This window comes from Pteropus vampyrus, unplaced genomic scaffold, assembly GCF_000151845.1.
Source record: "Pteropus vampyrus isolate Shadow unplaced genomic scaffold, Pvam_2.0 Scaffold69, whole genome shotgun sequence".
Classification (NCBI taxonomy): Eukaryota; Metazoa; Chordata; class Mammalia; order Chiroptera; family Pteropodidae; genus Pteropus; species Pteropus vampyrus.
In genome coordinates this window covers 5,891,135-5,901,864 of record NW_011888850.1, presented here as the reverse complement: position 1 = coordinate 5,901,864, position 10,730 = coordinate 5,891,135, and the positions used below count along the sequence as shown (strand labels likewise).

Here is a 10,730-nt window from a genome sequence, read left to right as displayed (position 1 = left end):
AAATCTAAATTTTAAAGACAGAGAAATTAAGATATATTTTCACATAAAATGTTTTATTCATTTCCCAAAAAGACTCCCCCTAGAACCTCTTTCAGATGAGGAGTTATTTTCATGTGAGTGCATTTTAAATGATTCAACTTAGGAAACTCTGATTTGTACATAACTGTGCAGGATTATACCTGTGACCCAAAGTGAAATGCACCTGCATTAGGGAGATGGCAATATCTCAAGCTGATGGAAAATGCTAGAAATGGGATTTGTTCTATGCAAAATGAGACATAAGAAAATCAGCAGCATAGTTTTAAAAGGTTGCTTGTTCTGTTCTTTGTGTTTCTCCACAGCATGAAAAAAAAAAAAGTTCCGTTTTCTGAAAAGTAATTTCCTCCTCTTACCATATTTTTAAAATGTCATAATTAACTGATTATATTACAATGGAATTCCAAAATAACTAGGCTACCTCACGGAAAACAGAAAATATGGCTATTTAAAATTTTTACAAATATCTTTCACTGATATTTATTTCAAGGCTTATTTGTTGATTATATATAAACAATAGAGTCATTAATGAAAAATGAATTTATTTCCCTGCGCATGGGAACATTTTTAACATGTGTGGAAGGTTTGAAATTCGTTTCCAGAAAAAAAGGTTGTCGTGATTTAAAAAGACAAGCATTCACCCTGAAAACTATAATTACTGCTTTCCTCACAGAAATACCATCATCTGATTCTTTCGCTTTTCTTTCCTTTTTTTATGAAGAAGAGTCAATGCTGCAGATTTTTCCAGATAACAATCAAAGAATCTCACTTTCGGATTTCAGCATTTAAACTTGTGCTGCTCTTCATCCAAGAAGGTTCTTAACTAATGCACAATAAGCATCAAAGAGAAATGCTTTCTGAACATAATGGATACTTATTCCGTTTAAAGGGTCTTCCCCCCTGAACCCAGTCCTCCAGAGTTCTTGAGGAAAAAATTATCTAAAGTACTGAGAGATCTATTCTGTTTCCACCAAGACAGATAGCTAACTGCCTTGAAAGATACGGCCACAGGCTGCATTATTTCATATCAACGTGGTAGTGACATCAAAACCAGCAATGTACAGCGTGCAGCCATAATTAGAAATGTAGTTCCCAGTGCCCTCTGAATGAAGGCAGAGTCTCTGACCATTTGCATTTACAAGTGTTACTGCCAACCATGCCAAAGAAATGGTTTGATACAAATACAGCAGCCCCGTCTCTTCTCTGGTTGCTGGATATTTGATATCTTATGGGGTCTTCCAAAGCCTCTGGTGAGAATGACCATGACATGGCAGACAGAGTGTGGCAAAAGGACAGTCAAGAGCAGGGACTCTAGAGGCAGCCTGCCTGGGTCCCACGCCTGCTCCGTCACTCCCAAGCTGTATGATCTTGGACAAGTCACTTTACTACGTCGGAACCAAGTACATCATAGGGAGGTTTTGAGAATTCAGTGAGTTATATGAATGTATTCGTATACAGAGCCCTTGGGACAATGCCTTGCAGAGTAAACACCAAATAAGAGCTTGAGATTATTACTATGTTCCATGGCTTATAGGAATGGCATGAGGTCTCGAGGGAATTCATGAAGATTATTTCTAGCTTTCTTTCAAAGTGGCCTCAGACTGATGGTAGCTCTCGGTATACATTTCGGAAGAAGAAATGGAATTTTTGTTCTTTGCCTCGCAACCAAGATCAAACTTGCCACGGCAGCCTTCCAGTGAAGACAGGAAATCGCTGGTCCCTCTTCTTCCTCTTGGACAAGGCTCTGCCGGACCTGGCCCCTGGCACCCACCCTGCGTCCTCATACCTGGCCGTGTCCTTTCCATCACGCTTTAAGCTCTCACAATGACTAGAGTTCTTTAACTATTCCAAGTCGCTCCTTACCTCTGAAACCTTACGCGTTATTTATTTTTCTAGAATGCTTTCCTCTAAACATCCACCTCTTCATTTGTCAAAACCGGCCCACTATCACCGCCTCCAAGAAAACTTTTTCGTCTCTCCCTCCACCTTTGGTCTTTGCTCGTGGCATCTCCTGCTGCTCTTTTCACGCTGCTACCGTTTGCTTCTTTCCACATTCGTCTCCTCCACTGGGCTGTGGCTCTCTTAGGAGCAGACTGTGTTTTAGTCTTTTTCTGCACACACATCACATAGTAAGAGAACTGGTATCTAGCAAGTATTCAACATATAATTGTTGAAAAAACATACAGTTCCTTCTATCTGCCCTAAGATTAACTCTCTCCCTCAGATTGTCATTTAGCTGCTATTTTGCAATTTTTTTTATTTTTTACCATCAAGCATTTGAGACAGAGGTGCTGATTTAATAGTCTCTACCTGTCTCACCTACGAAATGAATCAATACTCGCTCTGCTTCTGAAGTGAGATACAACATGGGAAGACAAGGGGATGAAAGAGAACAGGACACAACATATTCTTCAGTGAGGTTCTGGGGAAGGTGTCTCGTCATCTTTCCAGAAAAGCAGGGCTCTGAGGAGCTGGGCTCAGGGAACAACGTGCCTTGGAAACCTCCCTGGGGTGGGCGGTTCCTGCCCTCTGCCTGCACTAGGGAAACCAAAGTGGACAATCCAAGAGGTTCTGTCCAGGAGCCAAACCCCAAACCCAGCCAGGCGGCCTGTCCAACAGGCTCCACAGTGGTAAAAGGCTGGCTGCCTGTGGACTGGATTTGGTCCCCAGATATATTTTATTTGGCCGACAGAGTCTTGAAAATGTGCGTTAGCTGCCAATGTTTAAAACTCGGGAGGCTGCACATTTTAAAAATCTAGATTTCTAGCTTACTTTTTAGAAGAACTGGCAACAATGGATGCCCTCTGTGGTAGGAGCATCAGGTGGGAGCAGAACAGTGCTGCCCTCTGTAGGTGGGGCATGTGTTTTGCAGTTCACCACATTCCTCACTTTTCCGGATCACTTTAACTGCCGGGGGCACTGTGCAAACTGAGTTTGCAACCTCAGGACTAGGCTCAGGAAGGGAATCCAAGCATTGCTGGAAGGAGATGGGAAGCGGAGGAATCAGACCAGAATATGGGAAGAAGTTCAGAAGCAAGGGGCAAGAGCTTTATATAAGGATCTTAGTTACTTAGGCCAAGGTAGGGGTGTGCTGTGAAGAGCAGTGACAAGTGGAGGCTAGAATTAAAGGTTTTTAGGAAGTGTGACCGTGGAGACCAGAGCTGACAGCTTTATGGTAAGTGTGTGCATTTAAATTCATAGCTTCAGCCAGGACCTCTTTTCTCTGAATTCTAGACCCATATATCCAACTGCCTAACTTGACATGTCTAATGAATATATTAAACTGAGTACGCCCAAATTGAACCATTGATGGTTCCCCCAAAACCTGCTCTTCCGGTCATCTTTTCTATCATAGCTAATGTTCCTCCATTTATTCTTCCGGCTGCTCAGACCATCGACTTTGATGGCACCCCCGACTCCACCTTATTTCACTGCCACGTCGAGTCCATCAACAAAGCTCCACCTTCAAAATATCTCCAGATCTCAACCCTGTGTCAGCAGCCCACTGCCATCGCTCTGGCCCAGCCCAACCCTTTCCTCAAGATTATTGGAATCGCCTCCGAAATGTTGCCCCTGATTCTGCCCACAGACCCTGAAGTCCATTCTCGACGTAGATGCCAGAACGAGCCTGTGAAAATGAAAGCCGGGTCACGTCATCGCTCTGCTCGGTGCCTTCCAACGATTTCCCACTCGCAGAGTGCCAGAGCCCCTGCTGAGACCTACAAGCCGCTCCCCTGACCTGTGCACCGCCCTCCGCTCACACAAGCCACCTTCGTCTCTCACTGCTCCTCCCCCACCGTTCACGCGACTCCAGCCACGCTGGCCTTCTTGCATTCTCTGACTGCTCCAGGCACATTCCTGCTCCAGGCACATTCCTGCTCCAGGGTCTTTGCACTTGCCGTTCCCTCATCTGGGGTGTTCTTCTCCTGCAGATGTCCACTAACCATCCCCCTCATTTCCTTCAGATTTACTGAAATGTCCCCATCTCAGGAAGCCCCTCCTTGATCACCCTCTCTCAATTCAATCCTTCTCAATACCTTACATCCCCATTCTTGCCCTAGCTTTCCTTGTTTAAGTTTTATGTATTTTTGTTTGTTGTCTGTCACTCCCAGCTAGAATAAAAGCTCCTCGAAGACAAATGCAGTGTATTTTGTTAAATACTGTATCTTCAGTGCCTAGAAGAATCCTTGGCACATAGGCTAATAAACACCGGATGATCAATAAATATTTGTTACATAAATGAATTTAGATATAGTCTGTATTTTAAGATCACACTTTCATACGATCATTCCCAATGGAAAAAATATTTAGTAGTCTGCCCGACAACACTCAATTCAGGGATGATAGACATGCGAGGCTTAAAGCTTCCGTTTTAAAAAGGATGGATGTCAAAATGTGAGTGACAGAGGTTCGAATGCTGGACTGACAGCAGCTTACGCCACATGCGCAACACTGTGCCGCACAGTTGAAAGCGCACCCTGTTCCTTTTAGATCCTACCCAGGCCTCTTGGAATCATATACCAAAGACACCGTGGCTAGAATTTTTCACACACAGGACGTGTCCACTCTGCACCCCACTTTATTCAGCTCCTTTTGTCCCACTGGCCTCCTTTGTGCCTCTTCTGCTTCTCTGGCTTTGGAACCTCTGCTATCTGGTCCTGAGGCTTCCAGTCCCATCATCTAATCTCCTGGCTCACAGCTGATCTCCTGTGTCCAGACTCAGCCATGAGAACTGTTCTCCTCTCCGCTTTAGCCCGGAGTAGAAAAATTAGACAAGAACCCAGGAAAGTTGTTGGCAAAGGCTCCCGATCCATTGCGATGCTTTTTTTTTCCCCCTTTCTCTTTTCCACTAGACTTTTGAAGTTATCTGGATCAAAACATAAAGCTTCGTAATGACACCTAACTATGAGAACACAAAGTTGAAATCTTCGTAACAGCTTTAGATAAACACATGTTAAAAAGGTATGTCCTATCTGTTTAAAAATGCGCTATGAAACACATGCTAAAAGGCAGTGGGATGAGGCGTGACTGAAACAGCCAGGAATCTGATGAGGAATTTATAGACCTGCAAAGGCAAAGGCACGGAGCCTGGAAATCTGCTGTTTTCCACCAACTTTCCCCACTGAGCCAATTGTGAGATAAGACATTGCTAATTCTAATCACATTAAAACACTTTATGTCACGTACATTATGTTGGAAAATGGACAATGGGCTTTCTTGGGGTTATAAAGATTTATCTGGCTCCAAAACTGGATGAGGCTGAGGTGTTGGTTGGAAGGTCTTTAGCAAAGCACTTTGGCTGTGTTTGGTACTGTCATCCTTGACACCTTGTGGTAGGCAGAATAATGGCCCCAAAGATGTCCATATCCTAATTCCTAGGACCTGTGAATATGGTACTTTAGATGACAGAAGGGACTTTGCAGGTCTGATGAAATTAAGGATTCTGAGGTGGGAAGATTATCCTAGATTAGAGGTGGGCCCAGTAAAATCATTGGAGTTCTTATTAGAGGGAGATAGGACGGAGAGAGAGAAGTGTGAGCATGAAGTCAGAGGCAGAGGGACGCAGGGGCCACGCGTCGAGGAATGAAGGCAACTTCTAGAAGCTGATAAAGGCAAGAAAATAGATTCTACCTTAGGGCCTTCGGAAGCAAGGCAGCTCTGCCAACCTGTTTTGGAATTATGAACACCGTGAACTATAAGATAGGAAATTTGTGTTGCTTTAAGCCACTAGATTTGTTGTAATTTGTTATAGCAGAAATAGGAAATGAATACACGTCTCTTTTTCACCCCCACATCTATTCCTCCAGCCAGGCTTTGTTCAGAATGTCCTAGGTGTTCCAGCAACCGGGCTAGTGTAGAAGACGTGGAAGTTGTTTGCAAAATCGTAGCTCATTTAGCGTCAGCTCTTAATCATCTACAAAGGAGCAGCCTTGCAAACGGCCATGGCTAGCTCCACGCAGAGGACTGACTACAAGAAGTGCCAGACACACTAGGCGCAGCCCGAGTAGTCACTGAGTCACAGAGATAGGCTTCCAACCAGGTCTGAGCAGGTCACAATGACCTCCTGTGGTCATCCCACATCCTATCACTTAGACACTCTTTATGGGGACTTTTAATGAATAGTCTTGATTCATCGGAAGAGAAATCCAAGATGAGTGAAGGTATTAGTCCCTGGCCCCATATTGCTCTTATTACCCTTTCTTATCTTTTCACCGAAATCCTGCTCTTCCTCCCAGGCTCTCATTGTATTCTACCATCCTGTCCTCTTCCAGCGGAAGCTCATTTTCAAGACAAGATCTGATCAACTCATTTATTATGAAGTAAGTACACAGTGGCTGTGACATGTAATCCACACCTCCATGGGGTATTTACTTTCTAACAAAGATAAGATTGTAAGCCTCTGGAGAACGGGGTCCACACCCAACCTCTCTATCATTGGCATCCCTCATCCTTAGTACCATGTCTGGAATTTAGTTGGCCTTGGATCAAAACCTACGGAATGAATGAATGAATAAAATCATACCAGCAGACAGAGCACCTATGCTATCTCCTGTGAACTTTAGTACTTCCTATGATACAGAGATAAATCTGTGTTCACTGCTGTGAAGCAAGCGAGACCTTGGAAATAACGCCTGTTGAGAGTAACCATCGCTCTAACGTGATGATAAATCTTCCCTAAAAATGGAGACTATGAGTACAGAAAGGTCATGTGACTTAGGACATAACATTGCCACAGCAGATTGAGAAACAGAAGATAAGATTCTAAAATCTCGATTGAACTAAAAAGACAGCCCGAATCTCTGAATTATCGTATGCTCCGAGGCTCATCATTGAAACCTTGTCATTGGCTTGTCTTAACAAATCCTGTGCGAACCTAGCGTTATAACTGGGTCGGTGGGTGCCTTCAGTGTGGTTTGGGGGCCCCATTTAACTTTATGTAAAACCATGTTTCTGTGCATCTGAGTTGTTTTAAAGCAGTAAGTCTGATTAGGGAAGGTTGAGGATCCACTGCTTTAGGAAATGGTCCCCACCGAAACGCCTTGTTAATGTACAATTTCTGACATTCGTTTCTTTCTTTGGTGTCATTGTCTCAAACAATTAATGTTAATTTAGTCAGCTGGTCACTACATTAGCTTCCCATTGCTGCTCTAACAAATTACCAATACTTGGTGGCTTAAAATGACACAAATTTATTACACGACAGTTCTGAAGCTCTGAAGCCTAAAATGGGTCTCACGGGACTAAAACAAAAATGTTGGCAGGGATGTGTTTCTTCTGGAGATTCTAGGAAGAGAGAATCCATTTCCTCGTCTTTTCCAGCTTCTACAGGCTGCCAGCAACCTCAAGGGTCCCTTGCCGTGTAATACGACATATTCACAGGTTCTAGAGATGAGGATGTGGACATCTTGGAGTGGGGGGGACATTATTCTGCTCACTACTGCTACTTAACACATTCCTTGAGCACCCGCCTTTATTACGAGGTTCTGTAAGGGATTTTGAAGGTAGATTGCTTTCCACACAGTCCTTATGCTTCAGGAGACAACAACAAAGAAGATGATAATAGCCTTGTGCGAGATCCGAACGTCGGCAGAGGAGACATATTTAATGAAGTCAGGCACCAAAATGCCAACGCCCTTGCCTGGAGAGAGAGAGGTTAAGTTCTCTTGCTACCTGCAAGCGTTCGGCAGACCAGCATTACCTCCTTCTTCACCTCAGAGCCAAGAAAGACAAATGGTGGTGATCAGAGGAGTATTTCATCTCATACAGAAAGTCAGACCAACAGAGAGTCTAAGAAAGATGCAACACAGCTAGACCTTCTAATCCAAGGCTTGGGGGATGATTGCGTGGCACCCCCTTTAGCCACTTCAACCCTTGCAGACATCCAGGAAGCTGGACTTTCTCCTCAGTCCCTCCAGGCTTCTGGACGCCACAGAATGGGAACCTCATTTTTGACTGTGCTGTCTTTGTTCCAGTCGGATACCTTAGCCTGGGCTGGAGAGAGCCAAGACTCAATGGCTTGTTCCTTCACCCAGGACTTGGAAGTTCGTGCTTGCTGGACCAAAGAGAGAGAGAGGATTCTTCCTGGAAAAGGGAATGGCTTCATGGATCTAAGAAAAAGAGTTGCCAGGGTATGGAGAGACGCAATAAACCACTTGGGGGCAAGGGCCATCAGTCCTTGGACAAGACTAAATTGGAGAAGTTGTTGGCCAAAGAAAATAGGCAGGCCCCTGCCCCCTTGCAAACATACAGGGATTTCTGGGGTGGAGAAAACACAGAAACAGTGAAACAAAGCTCTTGTGCTGCTCCTGTGTTTTCTTGGGACAGTGAAAAGAATGACAAGGACTCCTGGAGTCAGGTTTTCACTGAAGATTCTCAAGGTCATTGCCCACAACCCTAGCGCTCCTTTCCGAGACGTAACCAACAATCAGAATGAAGGCTGAGGGCAGTTTCCTGACAGCCTTTGGGCTCAGTGCCAGGATAGGCCCATTCAGTTAAATCTGCAGCCTGATTTGCTCTTTACCCAGGACTCCGAAGGTAATCAACTTATCAGAGACCAAATCTAAATGTCTTTGTGTTTGGTTCTAAAAGTACCTTGAAATGACAGACACAGGAAAATATCTTGGGGCAAGGGTTGTTGGGGGTAATATGTTTGGGTAGGAGGGAGGTATGGGATGAAGCTGTTATTATTGAGCATTTTCTCTGTGTGAATAAAGCAGATGGTACACTTGGAAAAAAAAAAAAAAAAGCTGCCTTGTTGAGCATTTACTATCTGCCAGGCTTTTTTTCTAAACAAATTGTATGACTTAACTCATTTAATTTAATCTTGCAACCACCCAAGAAGTTAGGTAATATTACTACCAGCATTTTAGAGAAAAGGTAACTGAAGCAGAGAGAGACAGTGTTTCTTGCCCAGATCAGACAATTAGTTTGGTGGTAGCGTGGGGTTTAAACACGGGCACTCAAGCCTCTGGGACCCAAGCTCTGAAAACCTCCATGATTAGTTTCTTCTTTAATGTGACACTGAGAAAAATTAAAGAAAAAAACAGCATTAACTGGGTAAACAAAAACAATAGAAAGTGTAGAAATAATAAAATCAAGCAAAAAAGGATAATGGAAATTAAACAAGTCATAATAAGGAATGTTAAAAAGATAGGACCATATTATAGATAGATGAGGGCAATTTGATGAAAGTAATCAATGAGTAGTCATTGTCACCACTGTTCCTTTAAAATAATGTCTGTCATAAAAATAACTGAAGTTTTTATAGGGTGTATAAATAACAATTTAGAAAGAAGACTGCAAAGTTTAATGGCATCTTGTATTCAAGGGACGTTCGACAACTCTAAAATATGTGAGTTCACATCACAGGGATACACAGTCGGCTCAGATGGAAAGGAATGGCCTCAGCCAACTCCCAAGATTATGAAAAAGATGTGCCTCTGGTCTCAGATGGAAATAAATATCAGGTCACCCATGTTGTTTGCAGGTCTGAAACTAGCAGAATGAAATTAAGTTTGCAAAATTTAAGGGTGACTGCTTCTTAGACATGAAAATTGTATCTGTTGAATGTAATTCTGTAGCAAAACAACAACAACAACAACAACAAAACGGAGAGCTAGAGTATATTGTTTCTCAAAGGAAGAAAGCAGCTGTGATGCTGAGAGAGAGAGTGATTGAGAAATGCTTCCTGGCTGGACACATGAAAGGATGAGAAGAAATCCGACAAAATGAGAATAAGAGCTGACCACTAAACTAGTGAAAAGGTTAGGGAAGTACAAAAGATTTTTTTTTTTTTTAAGTAGCTTTTAAAGGAAGCCTGGAAGAAAGGGTCCAAAAAGAGAAATTCCTATTTTAAAGTACCATCTCACTCTAATTCTGACTATAAAAATGACAGCAAGGTCCTGATCTATTCTGTCCAGTGATGTCCTCATAAAATATCCTAGGTTTACAAATCTGTTTACAAACCAAAGACGAACCTTCTCACTGTTCTTTCTCAACCACAGCCCGGGGTCTCAGCAGTCGAAGGGTGAATTTTCTGCTCCTTACACGATCACTAGGAATTATGATTCAGAAAAAGACACTGGAGGGAAAAGTTACTGCTGTTTGTGTAAGGGAAAGTGGTTTACGCTTCGAATGATTACTAGTATTATTAGGAATAAAAACAAATCCTTAAACTGCAGTAACCTGTAGACACACGAGAAACTCAGTCAGAAAGATGACCTGTGTATCTGAGGATCACGATTGTGCACCATCATAAAAGGTGAACGACAAGCAACACACAGCTAAAAAAGGAAACACTGTTAAACTTAACTAAAAATGCAGAATGTTTAAGGAGTTGCCTACATCGCCCTTAAACACTGCAACCGATAATTTAAAGTGTTACTGATAGTATCCGAGCTATAATTTGGTCTCCAAAGAAACATCTGAAATGCTAAAATAAGTAAGCTGGAAAACATCCATCACCAAAAGTGCAGGAATGATGGTTAATATTTCCGTAGCAGTGCCCCATGCTGTCTTCGTGCTTTCTTGAGACTATGTTGTTTTTAAGGAGATATCTCTTTGTTTCTGTTGCTTAACATTTTTATTAATGATTCTAAGAGAAGAATTTCATGTTAACACCCAATGGTGATGAGAAAAGGCAGCAGAGGGTATCTTCAAAGACAGACTCCAAAATCAAAGTAATTCTGGCAAAG

At 42.8% G+C, this 10,730-nt stretch overlaps 1 protein-coding gene and 1 pseudogene across 2 annotated transcripts in view; one reads left to right on the top strand and one right to left on the bottom strand.

The window, feature by feature from the left end:
* Positions 1-10,730, bottom strand: part of CHN2 (chimerin 2) — a 274,342-nt gene that overhangs the window by 232,189 nt on the left and 31,423 nt on the right. The gene's annotated exons all lie outside the window — the stretch shown is intronic.
* Positions 7,564-8,600, top strand: LOC105293195 (annotated as a pseudogene).